Here is a 25,740-nt window from a genome sequence, read left to right on the forward strand (position 1 = left end):
GAGTGAATATATATGCTCCACATTGAAACAAAGTGAATTTTGTGAGGCAAAGATTCCGTACCTCGACACACATCAACTGAATATGGAGGGTTGGACCGGTGTCATGTCCTTGAAGGTTTTGGCCATGACGAAGGAGATCCAAGAGTTTATGGAATGGATGTAGGATGCGGACTCGTGGCGGTTTGAGAGGCTGAGGGCGAAAGAGTTTTTGTATTCTCGCATGTACGCTGGGTCTACTCCCGGATTGATTTCTTTGTCTTGGATATGGAACTGTTGGCGAAGGTGGTTGAATCGGAGTATTCGGCGAATGTGCTTTCTGAGTGGACTTATGGGTAGCAAGTGGAGATTGGATGTGGGGTTGTTGGCAGAAAAGGGGGTTTGCGAGAGGGTGAAAGTGGCCATCCAAAATTACGTGGAGCAGAATAAGATGGGAGAGGTTTCCACCGATGTTGTGGGAGATGCTGAAGGCTGTGGGAAGAGGGAAATTTATATTGATTCGGGTGTACAGAGAGAAGGAGGAGCGGGCTGAGAGGTTGAGGTTAGTGGAGGACATTTTGAGGGTGGATTGGAGATACTCGGCGCCGCCGGAGGAGACGTTACTAAATCATAGAAGAATCATAGAATCCCGACAGTGAAAAAAGAGGCCATTCGGCCCATTGGGTCTGCGCCGACTCTTGGAAACAGCAACCTACCTAGGCCTCCTAAAGGAGAGGCAGAGATTCCAGATGGAGTTTGGGCTGGTGTCCACGGGAAAGGCAGGGGGTGAACATGGTTTTTGAGGTTTTTTACCGGAGATTGTCTGATTCGCAGCCTTCGGCATCAGCGGAAGGGATGAGGTGATTTTTGGATGAATTGGAGTTCCCGAGGGTTGAGGCTGCAAAGGTGCAGGGATTGGGGCGCTATTGGGCCGAGAGTGGTAATGGATAGCTTGGGGTCGATGCAGGCAGGGAAGTCCCTGGGGCAACATGGGAGTATAGTGGTTAGCACAATGGCTTCTCAGCGCCAGGGTCCCAGGTTCGATTCCTCCCACAGTCCAAAGATGTGCAGGGGTAGGTGGATTGGCTATGCTAAATTGCCCTTAGTGGCAACAAAAGGTAAGGCAAAGTGGGGTTACGGGGATAGGGCGGAAGTGTGGCGATAGGGTGGAGGTGTAGGCTTAGGTAGGGTGCTCTTTCCAAGGGCCGGTGCAGACTCGATGGGCTGAATGGCCTCCTTCTGCCCTGTAAATTCTGTGACTGTGACTCTGTGGAATGCGTTCCCAGTCAAGTTCTCTAAGAAGTTTGGGTTAGAGCGGTGGCCTCTGCTACTGGACACGTATAATGAGTTGATGGTGAGAGGGGAGCTTCCCCCCACACTGTCACAGGCTTCGATATGCTCTTTCTAAAGTAGGACAACGATCCAGAGCAGTGTGTTTTGTACTGCCTGATCTCGCTGCTGAATGTAGAATGTAGAATGAATGTTGGCGAAGGTGCTGGCAATGTGGATAGAGGATTGTGTGCCGGAGATGAGACGAGGTTTGTGAAGGGGCGGCAGTTGTCAGTAAACATACGGAGGTTGCTTAATGTTATAATGCTGCCTTTGGAGGGCCGGGAAGTGGAAATGGTCGTGGCAATGGACATGGAGAAGGTATTTGACTGGGTCGAATGGGTGCATTTGTTTGAGGTGTTGAGGCGGTTTGGGTTTCGGCAGGGCTTTGGGTGCGGTTGATGTATAATGAGCCTAAGGCGAGAGTTCTGATGAACAAGGTCAGTTTGGATTATTTTGGGTTACACCGGAGGACAAGGCAAGGGGGGTCCACTGCTCTTTGCCTTGGCGATTGACTGCTGGCAATGGCACTTAGGGGTTCGAAGGAGTGGAGTGGTATCGAGCGGTGGAGGGGACGGTATGGAGCTCCGAATTTCTTTATACACGGATAATTTCCTGTTGTACATTTCAGACCTAGTCGGGAGCTTTGATAGGATCATGGTGATTTTGGCCGTACAAGCTAATTATCGGGAAAAGCGAGGTGTCTCCAATTAATGCACGGGGACAGGAGAGGTGGTTGGGGCCGACCTTTCACAACCTTGGGATATAGGTGGTGTGGAGTTAGGCCCAGTTGCAAAAGTTGAACTTGGCGCAGCTGGTGGAGAGAATGAAGGCAGACTTTAAGAAGTGGGATGTGTTGCCATTGTCGTTGGCGGGTCTGGTCCAGATGATAAAGATGACGGTATTGCTGAAGTTTTTATTTGTGTTTCACATCTCCCGATTTTGTGCCCAAGTTTTTTTTTAGGAATGTTAATGGAATGACATTGAAGTTTGTGTGGCAGGGAAGGCTCCATGGGTTAGGAGGTTTTTTTTTGGAGAGGGGTCAATGGGGGGCGTGGGTTAGCTTTGCCGAGCTTGTAGAACTACGACTGGGCAGCGGGGATTGCAATGGTTCAGAAATGTGCAGTGGAGGAGTGGTCGGTTTGGGGGCAGGTGGAGGCAGCCTCGTGTAAGGAGACCAGCGTGAGGGCACTGTTGTTGGCGCCGATTCCATTCTTGCCAGTCAGGTACTCCACAAGCCCGGTGGTGGTATCAGCACTGAGGGTGTGGAACCAGTGTCGGCAGCATTTTGGAATGGAAACCATGTCTTTGTGGGTGCAGGTTTGCGATAATCATAGGTGTGCCTCTGCGGGGTTCCGGGGGTGGCAGCGGTGGGGATCGAACGGTTTGGGGACCTATTTGTGGGGGACAGCTTTCCATCTCCAGACGAATTGGAAGAGGAGTATGAGCTGCCCAGCGGGAACGGATTCCGGTACTTACAAGTGGGATTATGTTAGGAAGCAGGTGCCGTCCTTTCCCGACCTGCCGCCCCCGGGCTGCAGGACAAGGTGGTGTTGAAAACAGGAGTCAGCGAGGGTAGGGTGTTGGAGATCTATAAGGAGTTAATGGATTGTGAGGGAGCCCCGATAGGAGAAGTTAAACGGAGAAGTTAAACGGAAGTGGGAGGAGGAGATGGAGAGGGAAATGGAGGCTGGGTTGTGGGAGGAGGCTTTGAGGAAAGTGAATACATCCTCTTCGTCAATTCAAAGTAGTCCATATGGGTGCATATGACCATGGCCAGAATGAGCAGGTTCTTTGAGGGGATAGAGGATAGGTGTGGGCAGTGTGCAGGGAGGCCCGTGACCCATGTCCACATGGCATGTGTTTGTCTGAAGCTGAAGGGGTTCTGGCAGGGTTCACAAATGTAATGTCCGAGGTGCTGAAGGTGAACGTTGCCCTGAGTCCTGAAGTGGCGACATTCGGAGTGTCGGAAGACCCGGGGGTCCAGGGGGTGAGAGAGGCCGATGTTTTGGCCTTTGCCTCCCTGGTAGCCTGGAAAGGGATTTTGTTGGAGTGGAGGGACTCGGGGGTGCCGAAGCCAGGGGTGTGGGTGAGTGGCCATGCAAAATTCCTTTGGATGGAAAAAATCAAGTAAATCAAGTTTGCCTTGACAAGGTCAGTGGGCTGGTTTGTCAAGAGATGGAAGCCGTTTATCGACTTCTTCAAGGATATTTAAGATGTCAGCAGTTGGGGGGGGGGGGGGGGGGTGGTGTTGTGTATAAATGCTTTAATAAAAATATTTTTTAAACAAGAAGGCAAATGTTATGTTGGCCTTCAAAGCGAGAGGACTTAAGTATAGGAATAGAGATATTTTGCTGGAATTGTATAGTGCATTGGCGAGGCCACACCTGGAGTGTTGTGTGCAGCTTTGATGTCCTTATCTGAGGAAGGATGTTCTTGCTATGGAGGGAGTGCAACAAAGGATTTCCAGGCTGATTCCTGGGATGGTGGGACTGTCATACGAGGAGAGACTTAGTTAGTTAGGATTATATTCTTTGGAGTTCAGAACAGTGAAAGGCGATCTCATAGAAACTTACAATATTCTAACAGGATTAGACAGGGTAGATTCAGAACGAATGTTTCCAATGGATGGAGTCCAGAACTGGGGATCATAGTTTGAAGGTAAGGGGCAAACCTTTTAGGACTGAGGTGAGGAGAAATTTCTTCACCCAGACAGTGGTGAATCTGTGGAATTTGCCACCAAATAAAATAGTTGAGGCTAAAATGTTGTGTAATTTCAAGAAGGAATTAGATATGGCTCATGGGGCTAAAAGGATCAAGCGATATGGGGGGAAGGCGGGATCAGGGTATTGAACGTGATGACCAGCCATGATCATAATGAATGGCAGAGGAGACTCGAAGGGCTGAATTGCCTCCTCCTGCTTCTATTTTCTATGTTTCTCTGTTAATTCCAATGTACATCTAATTATGGCAAGACTCCTCTCACAGGAAAGAATCTGAACAATCTCATTTGTGACACATCCTGTTGCAGAAAATTCCTGATTCAAAATTAAATTCAAATTCAGGACTCAAGAACCAAGTATAATATTTCCCCTAATTATCCTGCGTTGTGCTCATCACACTGCATTGTCATTTGATTATCTTATCTCATTTAAACATCAAAATGACCTCAATGTTTTATACACCTGACTGATATACTGTAAAATAGAGGAACAAAGGACCCAATTTTAAAAAACATTCAGGCAGCCAATAGAATAATGTTTAGACCCACTAGGTGTATTTGGATCCATTAAGGTATATATTAAACAGGTCATTCAAGAATATAGTGTCTTTTAAAATAAGTTCGCCCAGCTTTGATTAATTCTGTTTTCAAGCTGCACCCGGTTTGCAGCATCACACAGTATTTTAAATACTAACATGTCTTCTATTTAAGTCACAGACAGCTGTAATTGAATTTGCAGTCAGAGTCTTGCGTTCTTGCTTCTAGATTTTATCTTTCCTTCTGCATGTTTGAAGTCATACTATTAAAATGAAACTAAGTTGACCGTGTACATCAAAGTCAAGATTGAAATTGAATTTAGCCGACTGCATTTTGTGAATAGCGATTTACTTAAAGACTGATCTCATTCAACCACTTGATGGCACTTTGTTTATTGCATCCAAAAAGAAATTACAACAGGAATCCATACAAACATTGCAACATGAACTCAGATTTTAATTTAATTGGGTGCAGAGCCTTGAGTATGTTTTAAACTAACTTTCTAAACTAGATTGTCAACGTTAATTTCCATTAATTTCTTGTCTAAAATGTTCTTGTCGATTGGCTACTACAAGTTTGGATACTGAACAGCCATATTGCAGTGTGTGCATCCTGTTGTAAATGAAATTAAATACTTATGCAGTGCCATAAAAAGTCATTCACCATTCAAGTGCTGACATGCCTTCACAGCATGGTGCCTTAGTTGCAGGTTCCCAACAACAGTAAGGTCTTTAACCTTTCACATTATTTTTAGCCTCAGACTTAATGAGAAGCATAAGATATTAAAACATTCAAAAGAAGGTTAATACTGAATATTTCAGATTCGTTTATCTGCAGAATGTGCTCAAAGAGCAAAAAGCTCATCTAGCATTATGAAAACCAATAGGGATACTTGCTGCTGCGAAGCAACAGCTGAGATACATATCACAAGGGAAAGCTTGTCCTCGAGTGAAGCAAGTATGTCGCACAATGAGATACAGGAAATAAAATAGAAGAGGAACCTACACATCAAAAATACTTAATTTAACCACAATCATTTTTCTTCATGTGTCTACAATACAGCCTAACCTTTCATGTCAGACCACACGCTTGCATGTGAATAGTTGAAATTAACCTCTCAGTGGAATGTATTGTTCTTTATAAGATTTACATCAGTGTTCTTGAACAAAATGCGAGAGACAGTTCAGGCCCATGATCAGGCTGTTTGGCCAGACTGCAGAGCAGAGAGGTCACTCTATTGGTGTGTTGGCCTGCACATGGAATATTCTGCACAGGGAGTCTCCAATATGCCTTGTTGCTTTTTCCACATGCTTAGCTGTCCATTTGCAGCAGCATTGGAAAAGCCAGCAAATTGCAAGGGAGAGATTAGCCACGCTGGGTGAAACAGAGGGTAACTTGATAGGACAGTTTGGATTGAACGACTTGAGGTATATAGATTCCGTTTTTCTGCATCATATAAAAGTCCAGATCAAGGGTCTACATTCAAATTAAAAATGAATAGGTGAATAGAAAGTATGGTCAAATTATTTTCAAGTCTGTTAAATAAAGAGATAGAAATTACCACCAGAAAGATGGGGGATCAGAGTGCACAATGTTTTGTAACCAAATATGATTCATTGTTATTTTAAATTTAGAAATGCATTAAGATAACCTTGTGGGAAGTTGAATGGAAAATCCAGATGAATCAGGGTTTTATTGCTGGCTTCAATAATCAGTGTGTGGGCTGCAGTTGGTAGTTAGGTTCAACAATAAGTGCACAAATTAAAAGATCTTCCAGTCATGTGTAAGTTCAAAGTTCTAATCTTCTTTCACCTCCTTCTTAACTGGAAGCAATATTGATTTGATTTGATTTATTGTCACGTGTACCGAGGTACAATGAAAAGTACTGATCCGTGTACAGTCTAGGCGGATCGTTCCATACATTAAAAACTGGACATATGATAAATGCACAATGTAAATACATAGGCATAAACATCGGGTGAAGCATACGGAGTGTAGTGCTATGCAATGGAGAAAATGCGTGAAGATAAAGTTCAGTCCATAAGAAGGTCATTCATGATCTGGTAACAGCGGGAAAGAAGCTGTTTTTGAATCAGTTAGTGCAAGTTGCCAGACTTTTGGATCTCCTGCCCGATGGAAGAGGTTGGAAGACCGAAAAACGCAGGTGGGAGGGGTCTTTGATTATGCTACTTTCCCAAGGCAACGGGAGGTGTACAGAGAGTCAATGAATGGGAGATGGGTTTGCGTGATGGACTGGGCTGTGTTCACGACTCGCTGTAGTTTCTTACGGTCTTGGGCCGAGCAATTGTCATACCAGGCTGTGATGCAGCCAGATAGGATGTTTCTAAAGTGCATCTGTAAAAATTGGTGAGAGTCAATGTGGACGTACCAAATTTTCTTAGTTTCCTGAGGAAGTATAGGCGCTGTTGTGCTTTCTTAGTCCCAGTGTCAACGTGGGTGGACCAGGACAGATTGTTGGTGATGTGCACGCCTAGGAATTTGAAGCTGTCAACCATCTCCACCTCGGCACCATTAATGCAGACGGGGATCTGAGCGATACTTGGCTTCCTGAAGTCAATGACTAGCTTCCTAGTCTTGCTGGCATTGAGGGAGAGATTGTTGTTGTTACACCATGCCACTAAGTTCTCTATCTCCCTCCTTTACTCTGATTCATGGTTGTTTGAGATCCGATCCACTACAGTCGTGTCATCAGCAAACGTGCAGATGGAATTGGAGCCGAATTTTGCCACACAGTCATGTGTATAGGGATTATGGTAGGGGGCTAAGTACGCAGTATTGTGGGGTCCCGGTATTAAGGATTATTGTGGAGGAGATGTTGTTTATCCTTACTGATTATGGCTCATAGGTCAGGAAGTCGAGGATCCAGTCGCAGAAGGAGTAGCCAAGTCCTAGGTTTTGGAGTTTTCAAATGAGCTTGGCCAGGATTATGGAGTTGAAGGGTGAGCTGCAGTCAATAAATAGGAGTCTGACGTACGAGTCCTTGTTATCGAGATGCTCCAGTGATGAGTGGAGGGCCAGGGAGATAGTGTTTGCTGTGTTGTGGCGGTATGCGAATTGCAGTGGATCAAGGCATTCTGGGAGTATGAAGTTATGTATTAGACAGATTTTTGCTGTAGAAAACATAAAGGGGAATTTAGCCAGATTTCTCTCACCGGATACTGAACAAATATCAAAGCATATGTTTATAGTGATACTGTGGATGGGAAGAGGCCGGGGGAGGGGCGGGGGGGAATTAAAAAAATTGGGAAATTCAACTTGAACCGTGCCAACTTTCTGTTTCAACAAAGGGGGATTAAGGGTGCCGGCAACTAAAACTTATTTTCAGTGGTGGGCCTGGCAGTTAATTGGTTTAATTTTCCAAATATGGACTGGGATTGTGGTCCTGTAAACGGCAGAGAAGGACCATAGTGGATTCAGAGACAAATTTGACAGCAGTATGCTTCAAGTACAAGAGAAAGGAAGCATTGGTTCTTGGAATGAGATGGGCCAAGTGATCAAATGTCAATAGAACAGAATGTCAATGGAAAAGGATAAGAACAATACAGAGTGAGAATAATTAACTGGGGAAAGCAAACTTTGATAGTGTAAGAACAGATCTGTGTCAAATAAATTGGAGTCAAAGGTTGGCAGAAAAAACAGTTGCTGAACAATGGGCTACCTTCAAAAGACAAGATAGTTTGGGCACATTAAAGGCATATTCCTTTGAAGGGGGAGGGCAAGTAAAACCAGAATGCCCTGGATGACAAAAGAGATAGAAGTTTGGACAAAGAAGACAAAGTGTGCTTCCCCGATCAGGCACTGGAATGTGGCGACTAGCGGCTTTTCACAGTAACTTCATTGAAGCCTACTTGTGACAATAAGCGATTATTATTATGACAGATGTCAGGTAGAAAATACAACTGAGAACCAGGCTGAATATAGAAGGTTTAAGGGAAAGGTGAAAAAGCAATAAGAGAAGCATAGTGGGAGCATAAAAAGAGACAGGCAGTCAACATAAAAGGGAATCCCAATGTCTTCTATTGGCACATAATGGTAAAAGAGAGGTAAACGGAGGAGTATGGCCAATCAGACATTAAAAAGGTGATTTACACATGGTGCATAGCGAAAGTATCAAGTTGATACTTTATGGGTGAGATCCTCCCAAAAAATGACTAAGGATGTGATTCTCCTGAAAAATCTCTATGTGTCGTAGCGAGCGGGAATTGCCGTGAGCTCCCTGCTATTCGGCCCAGCAACACAATTCAACGTTAATTGGTCCACTTAACGAGGCCTCACGGGCTTCTCACCACAAATGGAGGCTTGCCAGCTGATTCGCCGGGATCGTGCACGCCAACCCCCTGCTAACGAGGTCAAGCAGCACTTTAGCTGCAGTTGCTCAGTTAACCCCAGCCAATGGCAATGCGGAGGCCAGCCCCAAGATTCAGGGACGCAGATCTGGAGAGCCTACCAGACGCCGTGGAGGCCAGGAGGGATGTTCTGTTCCACCGAATGTCCCGGAGAGTCAGCCACAAGGCAACCAGTGCTGCCTGGGATGAGCTGGCAGTAGCTGTGAGCTTGGGGCGTGTGACCAGGAGGACTGGCCTCCTGTGTCATAAGAAGGTCAACGACCTCGCCACCCACCCCCCCCAAGGGAGCATCCACCCTCTAACTCCCTGTGCGACCCCCAAACTTCCCTCCATCCCCTCCCCAACCCTCCCTTCACAACCCCACTCCTACCACAGTGAATGACGCGTGTGCCCCTCACTGATTGGGACAGGCTCAGCAATGCCTTGACAGTGCACACCTGCGAATGGGACAAGCTCCACAGCACCTTGGCCATGCCCAACTGAGATCGGGACATGTCCCGCAGAACCTCATCAAGGTCGACCTGGTGCTGGGTGACATCTCCCAGCGAGTCTGACATTCTGCTGAGATCCTTAGCCATGGCCGTCACTGACTGCACGATGCCTTGGACACCTTCACTAATGGTGCCGACATCATGCACCAGGCTCTCCACTGTGGTCACCACCCTAGCAGTGTTGGCCTCGGTGCCACGCATTGCTGCGCCATCTCCTGCACCCATAGCCCCTTGGACTCCTCCAAGTGGCTATGGATCTGCTGGAGTGACGCTGACATCTCCCTCTGAATGTCCCGTCTGCACCAAATGATCTCTATCGGCTCCGGGTAACTCTGTACGACAGGCTCAGCATCAGGCTGGGACCCAGCAGAGCTAGGAGGGCCAAGCACATTGAGGATCACTGAGGGCACTGGGGGGTGGCCCCAATCGGGAGAGTGGGGGATTGTAAAACACATTAAACACCTTTGTGAACAACCATTCCAATGCCTCTGTCATTTTCTTCTGCAATGCGAGCTGACCTCCGAATATTTGGCCCATCTCTCCAGGCATCTCCCCCACTCCCCCTTCCCATGACACCCACCCACCTTCCGGCTGCGGACATGTACCCGGTGTTGTGTCCCATCCCTTGGGTGTTCGGATGTTGCCTGCTGCATGTGTGCTGTTGCCCCCCACAGTGTTCAAGCACTGTGTCCATGCATCAAGGTGTGATTGGGATTCCAGGCAATGACTCCCACATGCTACATGGCCCGCCCAACCACGGGAATCCACTTGGGATGTGTGAAGTGCTCACTCAACTATGACTGCCAATTCCCTATTACCAATAGCCAGAGATCTCAGCAGTCAGTGGGGGTTATGGGTGGTCTTTGGGGCAAACGGACAGGGACAAAGGTTGCCCCTGGAATGGATAAACAATCCAGGAGTTGGCATGGTGATGCCGCGAGCGGTTATCCCCCGTTTCCCCCCCCCCATCCTCCTATGGCGGCCCACCACTGCGGAGGGTCCCCCATTCCCAGCTGAGGGTCCCTCACCCCCCAATGAACACTGGGGTGGCAAGTACAGCATGCCCGGGCTCTTTGCATGCGAGCAAAGTTGGCTACGCCCCTCCTCAGCTCCCCACAGAAGCCCTTCCGCCAGGTTCACGTTTTTCAAAAGGAGTACTAATCGGCGCCAGCGTGACCAGTTGCTGGGGAGGCCACGGAATGACAGGAGGCTGTTGGATACGGTGTGGCTCCCGTTAATTATATGGAAATTGGGCGTAAGTGGTGATAATTCTCACCTTGATCCAAATTTCGCCTACGGGAGCAGGGCTGTTGCATCGCAAACTGTTTGGCACCTGGTGTGGTTCTCGTTTTTAGTGCCTCCCGCTAGTCACCGGCCTTGGAAGGTCGCGCCATAAGTATCGTTTTAGGTGAGTTTGGTGGGATGTTTCCCGCCATCTCTTTGGGTGAATTCCAGATTTGGATTCACCCAGACTTAGTTATTTTTCTGGGCCTGGGGTAGTTTCTTACCAGTCTAGCCCACCTGTCAAAATCTTTTCAGCAGTGGGAAGCGGCACTTGCCGGCGAGACCGATTTGTCAGAGATCTGGGGCGTCATTCTCCGCCGGCGGGAGTCTCCGTTTTGCCGGCGCCCGGGGGTTTCCCGACGGCGTGGGGCTGCCCCACAATGGGAAACCCCATTGACCGGCCGGTGTTACGGAGACTCCCGCCGGCCGGTCGGGGCAGAAATGTAGCGGGGCGGGTAGGAGAATTTCGCCCCAGAGCACCATTTTGGAAGTGTACCCTGATCGCTACGTGAGCTTGTGGGTCCCCCATATCCTTCACCAACAGATAATGCCACCCCCCCGCAGACATGGGCCTCATCCCCCACCTCCCACAAGTGTGCACAACCCACCATGGGGTCGCTGAGGGTCCCCCTCTTCCAGGCGTCCGTCCTCCCCACCTGTATGATGCCCCTCCTTCACTCTCCCTTTCATGGGCATGACCCCCTCAGGCCCCGACATTTGGCAGTATCAACCTGGCACTCTGGCAGTGTCAACCAGGTTGGGAATGCCAGGTTGCCAGGCTGGCACTGCCAGGATGCCTGGGTTCCAGGGTGAATGCCAGAGTACTGCTCTGCCCTGTCCCTGACTACCCAGGTGGCTCCAATAACATGTGCGACCCCGGGAGTTGCCAAAACGCCTGGTTTCCACTTTAGAGACCAGTACTAACAATACTGGTTGTGGCCTCGCCGGTGTAGCCGGTGACTTCCGGGTGCCAGGGTAATGTGACCTCAAAAAGGCTGTGTATATTTAAATAAGCCACATGATTATCTGGATCACACGCAGTGAGGGCGTAATCCAGATCGTGCAGCGGATCAGAGGACTTGGCAAAACTGCTCGAGAGACACCCATGCACCTGGCACAAAGCCTGATTTGAGCCCTTTCCATGATGCCCCTGGCACAACGAGATTGGTGCCGGGCGCAATGGGGCAACAAAACCGCATCCAACATCTGTCTTTACCAGAGATGATGCTGTCCAAACGATTGCCCAGAAACCTAGCTGGACTGACCTTTCCTTGGATTGCCACCTTGACATGGAGAGGCTTGATCATTCCGTTGATCCCGAGAACAATGCCATCGGGAGTCTTAAGCTCCTGGTAGGGTCACCCATGATGGTCAGGTCAGAGGGAAGGAACCAGACTGTAGTTACAAGCACATATCAGAGTCTAGGAATCCTGCGGTAACACACCTCTGGACTCCCCAAAGCCTGTCCACCATCTACAAGGCTCAAGCCAGGATGTGGTGGAATATTCTCCACTTGCCTGGAGGAGTGCAGCTCCAACAACACTCAGGAAGCTTGACACCATCCTGGACAAAATAATGTGCTTGATTGTCACCCATCCACAATCATTCACTGCCTCCAAGATCGATACACAGTGGCATCGTGTGTACCATCTACAAGATGCACTACAGGAACTCACCAATTCTCTTTGGACAAAACATTCCAAATCCATGACCTCTACCATCTAGAGGGGCAGAAGATACATGAGAACACTACAGTCTAGAGATTCCTCTCCAAGGCACTCCCCATCTTAATTTGGAAATAAATTGCTGTTCCTTTACTGTCACTGAATCAATATTCTGGAACTCCCTCCCTAACAGCATGGTGGGTGTATCTATACCATGTGGACTGCAGGGATTCAAATGACAGACCGCCGACATCTTCTCAAGGGTAATCAAAGATTGGCAATGAAATGCTGGCCTAGCCAACCATGAACTCCAGAGTTCAGGAGAATTGTAAATGTTGCAGCCTTGTTCAAAAAAAGGTAATCCCAGCAACTGCAGGTCACCTAGTTTAACCTTGGTGGTGGGGAAACGTCTAGAAGCAATAATTTGGGACAATGTTTCCATGTTAGCCAGCACGTTAAGGAAAGCCAGCATGGATTTCTCAAGGAAAAATCGTTTGACTAATTTTTTTTTGAAGAAATAACCGAGAGGGTTGATGAAGATAATATTGTCGATGTGGTGTACTTGGACTTCCAAAAGGTATTTGACACAGTACCACGCAACAGATTTTTGAGCAAAGTTATAGCTCATGGAATAAAAGATATAGTAGCAAAATGGATTCAAAATTGGCTGAATGATAGTAGTCGTTAATGGGCTGGAGGAAGGTTTGCAGTGGAGGTTGTCAGGGGCTGGGTCCCTTGCTATTCCTGATATCTATTAATGACCTAGTCCTTGGTGTACAGGGCAAAATTTCAAAATTTGTGTCAGAAACTAAACTTGGAAGCATTGTAAACTGTGAGGACGATAGTGGATAACTTTAAAAGATATAGATTGTTGGTGGAATAGGAAGACAGTCAGGCATTGATGATCAATGTGGAGAAATGTGAAATGATTAATTTTGGTAAGAAAAACATGGAGAAACAATTTATAAAGGGTCCAACTCTAAAGGGTGTGCAGGAGCAGAAGGACCTGGGTGTCTATGTGCTAAATGATTGAAGTGGCAGGACTGTTTGAGCGAGTGGCTAATAAAGCCTACAGTATCCTCAGCTTTATTAATAAGCGCAAAGAATACAAGGGCAAGGAGATTATGTTGAATCTGTAAAAGACACTGGTTCGACCCTTTGGCCTGAATTTCACTCACCCCACTGGCGGGTTTTAGGAGCAGAGAACACAAAATAGAGGAGACAGCTTTTCCCCTGGATTCCTGCCTGCTCCGACCTCTCAGCAATTTTATGCCAGGGCAGGCAAGGCCCGTCCTTGCTCCAATTGAGGCCCTTCAGTGACCAATAATTGGCCACTTAAGGGCTGTTTCCTACCCAGTCTAAATTTGTGCATGTTGGGAGGATTTCCCAGGCATGGCGGAAGCTAAAAGGTGATCAGACCATCATCTTGGTGGGATGGGGAGTGGTACGTCTCCATCAGAAGCCCTCTTATAATATCAGCAGCCCCCGTCTTGTGGTTCTGTGTTCGCTAAACCTACTTCCATCTTCCCCCTTCCCAGCCCAACCCCCCAGCCTCTCTACACTCCCTGCCCGGAGACCCCCAAGACTTATCTTTCCGTCCAGTCCTGAAACTTATGCTCCAATGTCTTCACGTCTTCAAGAGGTTCCTCTTCTGTCCATTGCAGCTCCTGTTGGCTAGAGAGCTGCCGACCAATCTGAATGATTGGCAGCTCTCTAAGTTGGGATATTCACACGCATGAAGGGCGGACGCCCCACCTGCAGCCAACTGACACTCATTGATGCATGGAATGGCTGCAAGGCAGACAATGTCAGTGGGGACTCTTGGGATGGCATGACAGAAACCTTGCCATCCAAACGGTCCTGGCCATGAGCTTTTCTTCCTTAAATCCATCTTCTTTAATCCTCTGTTGTGGCCTGGCCTTCCCACTTGACAAACATCTCGGTCTCTCATCTGGTTGTCTGCCAGCCAGCAACTGGAGTCAAATTTTTTATATTTGGTCTTGCTGCTAAATTCAACAAGATCCTGAGGAAACCCATATTTTCAGGTGCCTGTGCCACAGCACCACTTAGCCTGCTATCCGCCCACCTCGCCCAATTCGCCTCCTCGACTACTCCCATGAGTTTGGTGAATGCTCCAGCCAATTCGCTAAACGGTTAATATTTCAAGAGTGTGCTCATGTTAATTCAGTAACTCAACAAGTAATAAATATTGCACTTTGGTCATTTTAATATGCAGACTCGAGGAAACCTGGTCTCAAGGCATGCACTTATTAGCAATACTTACCAGGAGCCAGCAGCAGAGGGGCTGCTTTAGCACACTGGGCTAAATCGCTGGCTTTGCAAGCAGACTAAGGCAGGCCAGCAGCACGGTTCAATTCCTGTGTCAGCCTCCCCGAACAGGTGCCGGAATGTGGCGACTAGGGGCTTTTCACAGTAACTTCATTTGAAGCCGACTTGTGACAATAATCAATATTCATTCATTCATTCAAATATGTGATTTGACACAGTAGCTGACCTGGAGAAAATGCTCTTAAAGGGGGTCCCTCATTTAAGACAGAGTTGAGGATAAATGTCTTCTTTCAAAGGGTCCTTAACCTTAAAATTCTAACTCCAGAGTGCAGTGGAGACTGGATCATTGAATATATTCAAAACTGAGTTGGACAGATCTTTAATCTACAAGGGTTAAGGGGGCACACAGGAAAAGTGGAGATAAGGCCATGATTTTATTGAATGGTGGAGCAGGGTTGATGGACCAAACAGCTTATTCGAGCTCCTACTTCTGATGTTCTTAACACTGGAAAGACAACAAAGTGATACCTTGTTGAATAATTTTAATTATGTTGACATCAGCTGGTTCATAAACTTTTTTAAAAACACTTGAAAGGTCAGCGCTTATTCTTTGTAGTCTCCTTTATTTAAAAATTAGCTGACCAACTATCTATCTATTCAAGGACAGCATTCTCTTTTTCTTAAGTCAAAATGTGGCTGCTTAGAATATTATAATACAATAATCTGAACATCTAAGGTAACACAAATAATGAAGCTTCTATCACCATGGTAATAGTTTAGACATCAGTGCACTTATTATGAATTATCATTATCAAGCATGGTTGTTGATCAGAGGATATTGCTCAATACGTCTATGGCATGGTTGTAGGATAACATTAAAAAGATCTTCATAGCATTTGCTCCTCTATTTTCTGACAATTATACCCAAAGACCATAATAATCTTATCCTTCACACATAATGTCCCTGTCATCCCACTCCTAATTTAAAATGTTCAAATTATATTGTAAGGAAACTGCATAGCATTCAAAGATCAAAAGGCAACAGTAAAGGAAAAGACATCAGTCATTCTTTTAATTAAAAAAAATCTAAGGCCCCAATTAGGTGACATCAAATTTGGATTTTAAAAGCCTGTATATTTTGGAAGCAAGTCAGAGAAACTTGGAACCAGCATTACATACAAAAGAACCATGAACTGGAACAAATTAAAGATAAGAGACCTATCTTAAACAGAATCTGCAAAGATAATTAGACAAGGAATGGTAAAATAATGCCCAAGTTTCTAATCCCTGCAGAGTAGGGAGCACATCACTCAAACTTGCATTCTTTCCCCAATCATGTAGTATCCTTGGTTACTAATCATGGTTCTCCCCACATCTCTAGCCCCAGTGGTCTTTCAATGATGCTATGATATCACAATGCAGCAAATAGAAGAGACAGGCCTCAAGAACCACCTCAGTTGGAATGAAAACTGAATCTCCACCATCAATGTTATTCAGCATCACATTCTTGAGCATCTCAGCTAACTGGTCATAAACTTGCATTCAGAAAACTATTGAACCTGCTGTTGTGAGACTGCTCTTCTTCAGCACAAAGCCATTATTACACATTGGCAAAATTATTTAATGGAAAGATATTAGGAATCCTGGTGTTGGCATTTCTGAGCATAATAAATATGCTATCCAAAACAAGCAATATATTTTCTGTTCTATAGACTGTATGGTTGACCCTTTAATGTAGATTCACTAAAAGGAATGTATTCTGCCTTAGCTTTCAAAAAATGAGCAAATAAAATTAAAATGTAGAAGGTTATGACTTTCAGACATATGCACCCTCATTCTGAACTCGTGTAATCTGGGCCATTCTATCAACATTCAATAAATTGAGAAATTAATCCTGTTTCTAATTTAAGGACCTTTGAGTAAGCAATTTATTCATGAGACCCAGAATTACTATCTAAAAGTTAATTAATTCAGAACTACCTTCTGCAAATAAAAATGCATCCAACAGTAATTATTATGAGTAAATTAATGTGAAATGTTCACCATATAGAAAATGTATATCTTTCAAACACAAATCCAGATGAGCAGCAGTTACCAAGACAGACCCCAAAGCCTAGTAGTTCGAAAGGAGGAGAGAGCCAATCTATTCCACAGGATGGGGGAGAAAATTTAAAATTAAGCTTGATGGCTTAAAGCATCTTCCAGTGTACAACTGAACCTTACAGAGTAGAAAAATCAGAGATTTGATCCTTTTACTTTGCTCTGATTGATTTTAGTGCACATAGGAGCGTCAAATTCTACATTTCTGGGCAAGGAAAGTGGGGGTGTTGAAGAATCAGACAGAGTTTCTGCTCCTAGTTACTATACAGATGCCAGAACGTGAATGCTGGTCAGTGAAGGAAGAACCAGGCTTACCAAGTACTCCCCACTCTGCAATAACCTGCTGACACTCACCACCTAGGCTCATATGTAAATTAAATAGCATTTACATGAGGTGCTGGATGGTTTCTTACATTACACTTCAGAAGTACTTCAGTGGCTGTGAAGCATTTTGGAATCTGAGGTTGTGAAATGTATAATGCAAATTCACATTCCTTTTTTCTCTCTCAACTGGCCAATAAAACCAAAGTACAACAAACATTGATGCTTTTAGGAGAACAGGTAAGAAAACGGGATGAAAAAGTTTTAAAAAACGGAGTAAATGTAATGAACCAGACAGTGTGTAATGCAGAGACATTAAGTGAAAATGAGTTGAAGCAGGCAATTAAATAGCTTATTTAAGTCCCAATGGAATAAATTTAATTCAGCAATCTACTGAATCTGAACTGTTAATGCCAGGGCATTGGGGCAAAGAGAGAAATTGGAGAGATACTCACACAAAGCTTAGGAAGGAATAATGCATGTGTTGCTGCACTCAGTTGATGTAAAGGCAAATTGCTCCTTCATTAATCACTGCGATACAGATCACTGCAAAAACTGGCAGACAGCTCATTGATTCAGGTGTGCCCAATATGAAAACAACGACTGGCTGCCTGTGCAACTAAATAAACCATGTCCCACCACCCCACCCCCAAAAGAAAATCCTTACTTTGCTTATTTCTCTTCCTTGTTTTAATTCTTCTCTGCCTGTTTTAATTATTGTCCTTTTGCTTTTTCATGTTGCATATTCAAAGAGTAACACAACAATTCAAGCTCATTACATTGTAGAGCCAACAACCATGACAAAGTGCAGTGGTTTCTTCCATTTTTTCAGCAATCTCAGTTTATCTTAGATATTCATATTTTTCTTGCAGTAGTATTATCACATTATTCAGTGTTCCTTTTATTATTGTATTTAGGGCAGCACGTTGGCCCAATGGTTAGCATTGCAGCCTCAAGGCGCCGAGGTCCCAGGTTCGATCCCGACTCTGGGTCACTGTCCGTGGAGTTTGCACATTCTCCCCGTGTTTGCGTGGGTTTCGCACAACCCAAAGATGTGCAGGGTAGGTGGATTGGGCCACGCTAAATTGCCCCTTATTTGGAAGAAAATGAATTGGGTACTCTAAATTTTTTTTTAAAGTATTGTATTTGAACTAGGGATTTCCCTGCATTAACAGTTTAGTGCCTTTTCAGGTTTACTGCAAACACAGCTTTAGGGCGCGATTCTCTGGCCTCGTTTCGCTCGAGTGAGAGCGCAAACTCGAGCGCGATGAGGCCAGCGAATAGCGGGAGAGGATAAAAACAAGAACTGTGCCGGGCGCCAAACAGTTTGCGATGCAACCGGCCCACGCTTGTAGGTGAAATCAGGATCTTGCCGTAGCGTGGTGAGAAGCCAATTATCACCACTTATGCTCTATTTCCATACAATTAACTGGAGTCACCCCAAATCCAACGGCATCCTGTAATTCATCAGCCTCCCCAGCAAGTGGTCAAGCTGGCGCCAATTAGTACTCCTTTTGGAAAATGTGAAACTGACGAAGGGCTTCCGTGGGGAACCGAGGAGGTGGAGGGCGGTCCGCTGTGGGGGGGGGGGGACAAACACACGTGGCACCGTCATGTCAACTTCTGGATCGTGTGTTCCCATTCCAGGGCAGCCCTTGTCCCTGCTGTCTGCCCCATCGACCACCCATAATCCCCACTGAATGGGGGAATGGAGGGCCCCTGAGGTGGGAGCCACCGCTGTTTATCAATCTAACACACTCTCCCAATTCCTTGCAGATATTTAACGGTATGAACGGTATTTAGTACCACGCAGAAGGGGCACTAGTGGTGCTGCTGGTAGGCCAGGTGGCCAGATGCTGACAGCAGCATCTGCAGAGGCTCGAGGTGGCAGACCATGTGCAGGGCCCTGCCCCATACCGAGGACCCGCCCGCCCATTAAGCCAGGGTGGGCCCCAGAGGGGGAGGCCCACGGTGTACAAGCATCGCTGGTTGTTCGAACAAATGGTGGACAACACGTGCCGCCGGAAACTCTAACTCAACAAGGAGACAGTGCGGCACCTGTGCCATCTACCACGTGGAGAAAGAGGATACCCACACTCTGTGGCCATCAAGGTCATAGACCAAGCCCAACAAGATGCCCAGCAGCAGGATTCTCCGCCATTGCCGGGCTGCCCTAGGCCCAGGGGCTGATAAGACTGCACGCATGCTGCCTTGCATGCACCAGGACAGCTGGGACTGCCCTGCATCAACAGGAAGGGCTCCACTCCCTGAACATACAGCTCATGTGTGACCACAACATGCAGATCATACACATGTGTGCAAGCTTCCCAGTGTGTGCAAGCTTCTCAGGAAGTGTGCACAACAGCTACATCCAGGGGCAGTCAGACATCCCTACCTCTTTGAGGACCATCCCAGTATGGCTGGCTGGCTCTTGGGGAATAAGGACCTGGCTAATGACTCCAGTATGGTGGCTGTAGACCAAAGCAGGAGACTGGATGACCCGCAGGAGAACGGATACGTTATCAGTGGGAGGGATGGATCAGTCTGTGTGGTAATGACAACTCATGTGTGACAGGTCCTCTGGGTGGTGCCCAATGGATCCTCATCTCTGCGGTGTGCACCAACCTCCACATTGGTGACCGCTCTGTCCTCGGCCACTCCGTCACCTCCAGGGCCCCATCCTCGAAGGTTGTGAGGATTCTTATGTCTGGCATTCCTCTGCCAGTCTGGGCCCTCTCCTGGTGATTGTTGGAGAGCTTCTCCTGAAGACACAGAGATATTGTTAGCCGCATGCGTGGTTCACTATGGTGGGTGGGGGGTGGTGAAGGAAGGGTTGGGGGTGGTGAAGGAAAGGTTGGGGGGTGGATAGGTCTCGGGGGGGGTAGGTGTCAACTCACACGTGCGGCCTGGTGTAGGCCAGTCCTCCTGATCACGCTTCCCGAGCTGATGGCCACTGTCACTTTGTCCCAGGCTGCCCTGTGACTCACCCTCTGGGGCCTTTAGGGGAACAGGACATCCCTCCTGGCCTCGAGTGCATCTAGGAGCCTCTCTAGGTTCACATCTCCAAACCTTGGTGCCATGGCTGCGAGCTTAGTGGGGTTGGCTGTTCAAGCGCTGTTTGAGTGCTGCTCTACCTTGTTAGTGGGACTGGCGTGCGTGGCCCCGACGAATCGGCTGCCGAACTTTCATTTGCGGTGTGAAGCCCATGGGGCATCGTTAAGTGGACCAATTAACGTTGTATTGCGTTGCTGGCCTCGGCTGGCCAAGAAGGCAGTTTCTGCTCGCTCCCATACTTGAAATCTCCAGAGAATCGCGTCCTTAGTGTCTATTCAAGCACTCGCATAGCAAATCCAATTATGGTTAAGTAGATGCCACAGTTTATTTATAGTTATATGCAGCAGGTTGTTTGCGAAATAATATTTTCCACGGCAGATAAATTGGAGCACAATAAGAACTTGCATTTATGTCGCATTTGCAGGGTATCCAGCGTGACACCCTTCTAATAATGTAATAATCTTTATTGTCACAAGTAGGCTTACATTAACACTGAAATCAAGTTACTGTGAAAACTGTCGCCACATTCTGGTGTCTGTTTGAGTACACAGAGGGAGAATTCAGAATGTCCAAACTACTTAACCTTATTCCCGAAAGGGAACAAAAAAAAATCACAATTGTGTATGGGCCACAGCAGACGATGCTTCACAAAGAGTTAATCACCACAATGCAAATAAGATGGATAGGTACTCCTCATAAAAATAAATTATTTCTGTGTATGGAAATCTCTATATTTAATAAAACTTCATAATTAGTGTTTAAGTTAATGTAACCACATTTCCCTCTGTTACCTATATTTATATAAATTATATTACAAGGCTGATAAATTTTACATCCAGTGCAGTCATCACATTTCAAGGTGTCAGACTGTTGCAGATGCAAAACAATCCTGTTACAATAGGTGGAAGAAGGATTATCTTTTCATGTGGAAATTTACAATAATTGACTTCAAAGGTTGACCAGAGCTACCAGAGCCCAAGAAATGACGTTAAAATGAATTGGTTAGTTTAGCCAGCTCCACTCAGCAGCTAAACGCCTCATCTGTGCTACCTGTGAACAATGCCACAATAGCCCCATTAGTTAACATTAGATTAATTTTTAGTTGCAAGGTAAAACAGAATGCGGCTGCTGGGAGAACCCGGGCTCTTATACTCCGCCTTACTGGGTGGAGCCAGTAGGCGGCTGATCCAATCGGGACTCAGCGTATATCCACCAATAGCCTCTCGGCATCACAGGGTACCGTAATACTAATACATACCACCACATTCACCCCTTGTTAAAAAGGAACCCGGCGGGGGTAGTGGGCCGTATGGTGGTAGGGGTTTACAGAGTCGGTACTTCGGATGCCACTAACACGGCGGCTATGCTCCAATATCAACTACCAGTACTATTTACAATGCCACTTTTACTGGGCAACTGAATTATTTACAGAGGCATTTCTTGCTTTGTTATACGGATTCAATGAGTCGAATTGGTGCCCTGGTCATCCTCGCCGATCGTTTCAGCCCCGGTGGTGATGCAGGTGCTGGTTCGGGCCCCGTCGTCTCTGGGAGCGTAGCGATGCCTCTTCCTGCTCCACTACCCCAAGGCGGGGCCGGGGGAAGAACCGATCCACCAGGGAAGCGGGTGGCTGTGGGGTGCGCCGGTGGGGGGAGGAGGTGATTGGTGTTGGGGGGGGGGTGTGCGGAGCTCCGGCGGGCGCCAGGTCCCGCAGGGAGACCATGTCCTGTCGGCCGTCGGGGTAGGCGTATTGAGGGTTCGCGTGGAGGCGATGAACCCTCTCGACCAACAGGTCCGATTTGTGCGTCCGCACATGCTTTCGGAGCAGGATTGGTCCCGGGGCTGCCAGCCAGGTCGGAAGTGACGTTCCGGAGGAGGACTTCCTAGGGAAGACAAGGAGGCGTTCGTGAGGTGTTTGATTCGTTGTTGTACAGAGCAGCGACCGGATGGAGTGGAGGGCGTCCGGGAGGACTTCCTGCCAGCGGGAAACTGGGAGACTTCTGGACCGTTCCGTTCTCCCTCTCTACCTGACCATTCCCCCGGGGTTGTAACTGGTCGTCCTGCTCGAGGCATTGCCTTTGCTGAGCAGGAATTGACGCAGTTCGTCGTTCATGAAAATAAAATGAAATGAAAATCGCTTATTGTCACAAGCAGGCTTCAAATGAAGTTACTGTGAAAAACCCCAGTCGCCACATTCCGGTGCCTGTTCAGGGAGGCTGGTACGGGAAGGAGGACCCCCTATCGCTATGTATGTAGGCGAGGAAACCGAACAGTGTAAAGATGGTGCCGAGGGCTCTAATGACCGTGGCCGCGGTCATGTTGGGGCAGGGGATGGCAAAAGGGAACCGGAAATATTCGGCAATCACGTTCAGGAAGTACGTGTTGTGATTGGGGGAGGGGAGGGGGCCTTTGAAGTCCAGACTGAGGCGCTCAAAAGGACGGGAAGCCTTTATCAGGTGCGCTTTATCTGGCCTGTAGAAATGCGGCTTGCCCTCTGCGCAGATTTGGCAGTTCCTGGTGGCTGTCCTGACCTCCTCGATGGAGTAGGGCAGGTTGCGGGTCTTTACGAAGTGATAGAACCGAGTGACCCCCCGGGTGGCAGAGGTCCTCGTGGAGGGTTCGGAGATGGTCCACTTGTGCGTTGGCACATGTGCCGTGGGATAGGGCTTCGGAAGGCTCGTTCAGTTTTCCGGGACGATAAAAGATCTCATAGTTATAGGTGGAGAGTTCGATCCTCCACTGCAAGATCTTGTCGTTCTTGATCTTGCCCCGCTGTGCATTATCGAACATAAAGGCAACCGACCGTTGGTCAGTGAGGAGAGTGAATCTCCTACCGGCCAGGTAATGTCTCCAATGTCGCACAGCTTCCACTATGGCCTGGGCCTCCTTTTCCACTGAGGAGTGGCGGATTTCTGAAGCGTGGAGGGTGCGTGAAAGAAAGGCCACGGGTCTGCCCGCTTGGTTGAGGGTGGCCGCCAGAGCTACATCGGACACGTCGCTCTCGACTTGGAAGGAGAGGGACTCATCGATCGCGTGCATCGTGGCCTTTGCGATATCCGCTTTGATGCGGCTGAAGGCCTGTCGGGCCTCTGTCGACAGGGGAAAGACCGTGGACTGAATTAGCGGACGGGCCTTGTCCGCGTAGTTGGGGACCCACTGGGCAGCGTTTCAGGGTCTTGGAGCAGTGAGGGAGGGAGAACTCCTTGAGGGGGCGCCCGCGTTCAGGGTCTGGGCCTATAACTCCATTTCGCACCACGTAGCCGAGGATGGCTAGACGGTCGGTGCTGAACACGCATGTATGTGAGATTCAGGGTGTTTGCGGTCTGGGGGAATTTGCGGAGGTTGGCGTTGTGGTCCTGCTGGTCGTGGCCGCAGATGATGACGTTATCGAGGTACGGAAACATGGCCCGCAAACCGTACCGGTCAACCATTCGGTCCATCTCCCGTTGGAAGACCGAGACCCCGTTAGTGACGCCGAATGGAACCCTTTAAAAGCGATAGAGCCGCCCATCTGCTTCAAAAGCAGTGTATTTGCGGTCGCTCGGTCGGATGGGGAGCTGGTGATAGGTGGACTTAAGGTCCAGCATGGAAAAGACCTTGTACTGTGCAATCTGATTGACCATGTCGGATATGCGGGGGAGAGGGTACGCATCCAGCTGCGTGTACCTACTGATGGTTTGACTATAGTCTATGACCATCCTCTGCTTCTCCACGGTCTTTACAACTACCACCTGAGCTCTCCAGGGACTATTGCTGGCCTGGATTATGCCTTCCCTCAGCAGCCGCTGGACTTCTGACCAGATAAAGGTTCAGTCCTGGGTACTGTACGGTCTGCTCCTAGTGGCGATGGGTTTGCAATCCGGGGTGAGGTTCGCAAACAGGGAAAGGCAGGGCGACCTTGAGGGTCGCGAGGCTGCAGATAGTGAGTGGGGGTAAAGGGCTGCCGAATTTAAACGTAAAACTCTGGAGGTTGCACTGAAAATCCAACCCCAGGAGTGTGGCAGCGCAAAGGTGGGGGAGGACGTAAAGCCGGTAGTTCTTGAACTTCCTCCCCTGCACCGTGAGGTTCGCGATGCAGAACCCTTTGATCTCTACAGAATGGGACCCTGCTCGGGTGAATCGGAAGGGAACAGCGTCTTACCGTATCGGGATGTATAAAACTCTCCGTGCTCCCAGAGTCGATCAGGCAGGGCGTCTCGTACCCGTTTATGAATACCGTCGTTGTTGCCGTTTGGAGCGTTTGGGGTCGCTACTGGTCCAGGGTCACCGAAGCCAGTCGCAGTTGCTGCATCGGGGCGTTTTCTTCAGGCCCCGTGGGGCCGTCCATCCCGGGGTCCTTAGCCGTCAGCCAAGATGGCGGCATCCACGGGTCGCACACGGTCGGGGGTGGACAAGATGGCGCCGCCCATTGATCGCATGTGACCGGAGGAGCCCATCCCTCCCGCATGGAGTCCGGGATCCAAGCTGGCGGCGCCCGGTGGCCGAACATGGATTGTTGGGGGGGTTGTGGTTGGGGTCCTGGTTCTCCCCCGGGCCTGGCACACTGCTACAAAGTGCCCCTTTTTGCCGCATCCTTTACAGAGGGGCTGAGCGGGCCGGGCAGCGCAGTCGGGGGTGTTTCGCTTGCCCACAAAAGTAGCAGCGGGGCCCACCCGGGTGATCTGGCGCTCTGGCAGCACAGACCTGCGGGGGAGCGGGGGGTGCCGGGGGTTCGGTCGCGGCGGGGGTCCATGGTGCCCAAGGGCCTGCCGCGCGGTCGGGGACGTAGGCACGGGCGTTCTGCGATGCCACAACGAACGAGGCCGCAAGGGCCCGTGCCTCCTTGAGGCCTAGTGAGTCTCTTTCCAGCAATCGCTGGCGAATTTGGGATGAAAGCATACCTGCCACGAAAACATCTTGAACCAGTAGCTCCGTGTGTTCGTTGGCCAAAACGGATGGGCAGTTGCAGTTTCTACCCAGTATTAACAGCGCACTGTCGAATTCGTCCAGCGATTCCCCGGGGATTTGCCATCTCATCGCGAGCTGGTGGCGTGCGTAGACCTGGTTGACGGGCCGAACATAGATTCCTATCAGCCTGGCGAGCGCTGCCTGGAAATCGTCCGCGTCCTATATGAGAGTGTAGATTTCCGGGCTCACCCTGGAATGCTGGACCTGCATTTTCTGGTCTTCTGTAGGTACGCCGGGGGCCGTTTGGAGGTATCCATGAAAACATGCTAACCAGTGTTTAAAAGTGGCTGCTGAGTTTGCCGCGTGGGGGCTGATTCGCAGACACTCCGGAATGATTCGGAGCTCCATGTCCTTTAAAGTCTGCGTAACAAATTGTAGCACAATCAATCACTCACGAGACGAGATGAGAAGGAGTCAAGCGATGGCTTTATTACGCAGACTTGTTCCCCAGCAGCACAGTTATAGTATGCGGCTGCTGGGAGAACCCGGGCTCTTATACTCTGCCTTACTGGGTGGAGCCAGTAGGCGGCTGATCCAATCGGGACCCAGCCTCTATCCACCAATAGCCTCTCGGCATCACAGGGTACCGTAATCTCCCTAATACATACCATCACAGGGTCCAACATCATGCTCCCAAGGAGGCCTGCAAACAGCTCAAC

The 25,740-nt window shown here is 48.3% G+C and overlaps 1 protein-coding gene across 15 annotated transcripts in view; it reads right to left on the bottom strand.

Annotated features, from left to right (window-relative positions):
• The window catches only part of dmd (dystrophin), a 3,042,490-nt gene that overhangs the window by 1,310,612 nt on the left and 1,706,138 nt on the right, over positions 1–25,740 (bottom strand). The gene's annotated exons all lie outside the window — the stretch shown is intronic.

The sequence above is a fragment of the Scyliorhinus torazame genome, chromosome 8 (genome assembly GCF_047496885.1).
Source record: "Scyliorhinus torazame isolate Kashiwa2021f chromosome 8, sScyTor2.1, whole genome shotgun sequence".
NCBI classification, from domain to species: Eukaryota; Metazoa; Chordata; class Chondrichthyes; order Carcharhiniformes; family Scyliorhinidae; genus Scyliorhinus; species Scyliorhinus torazame.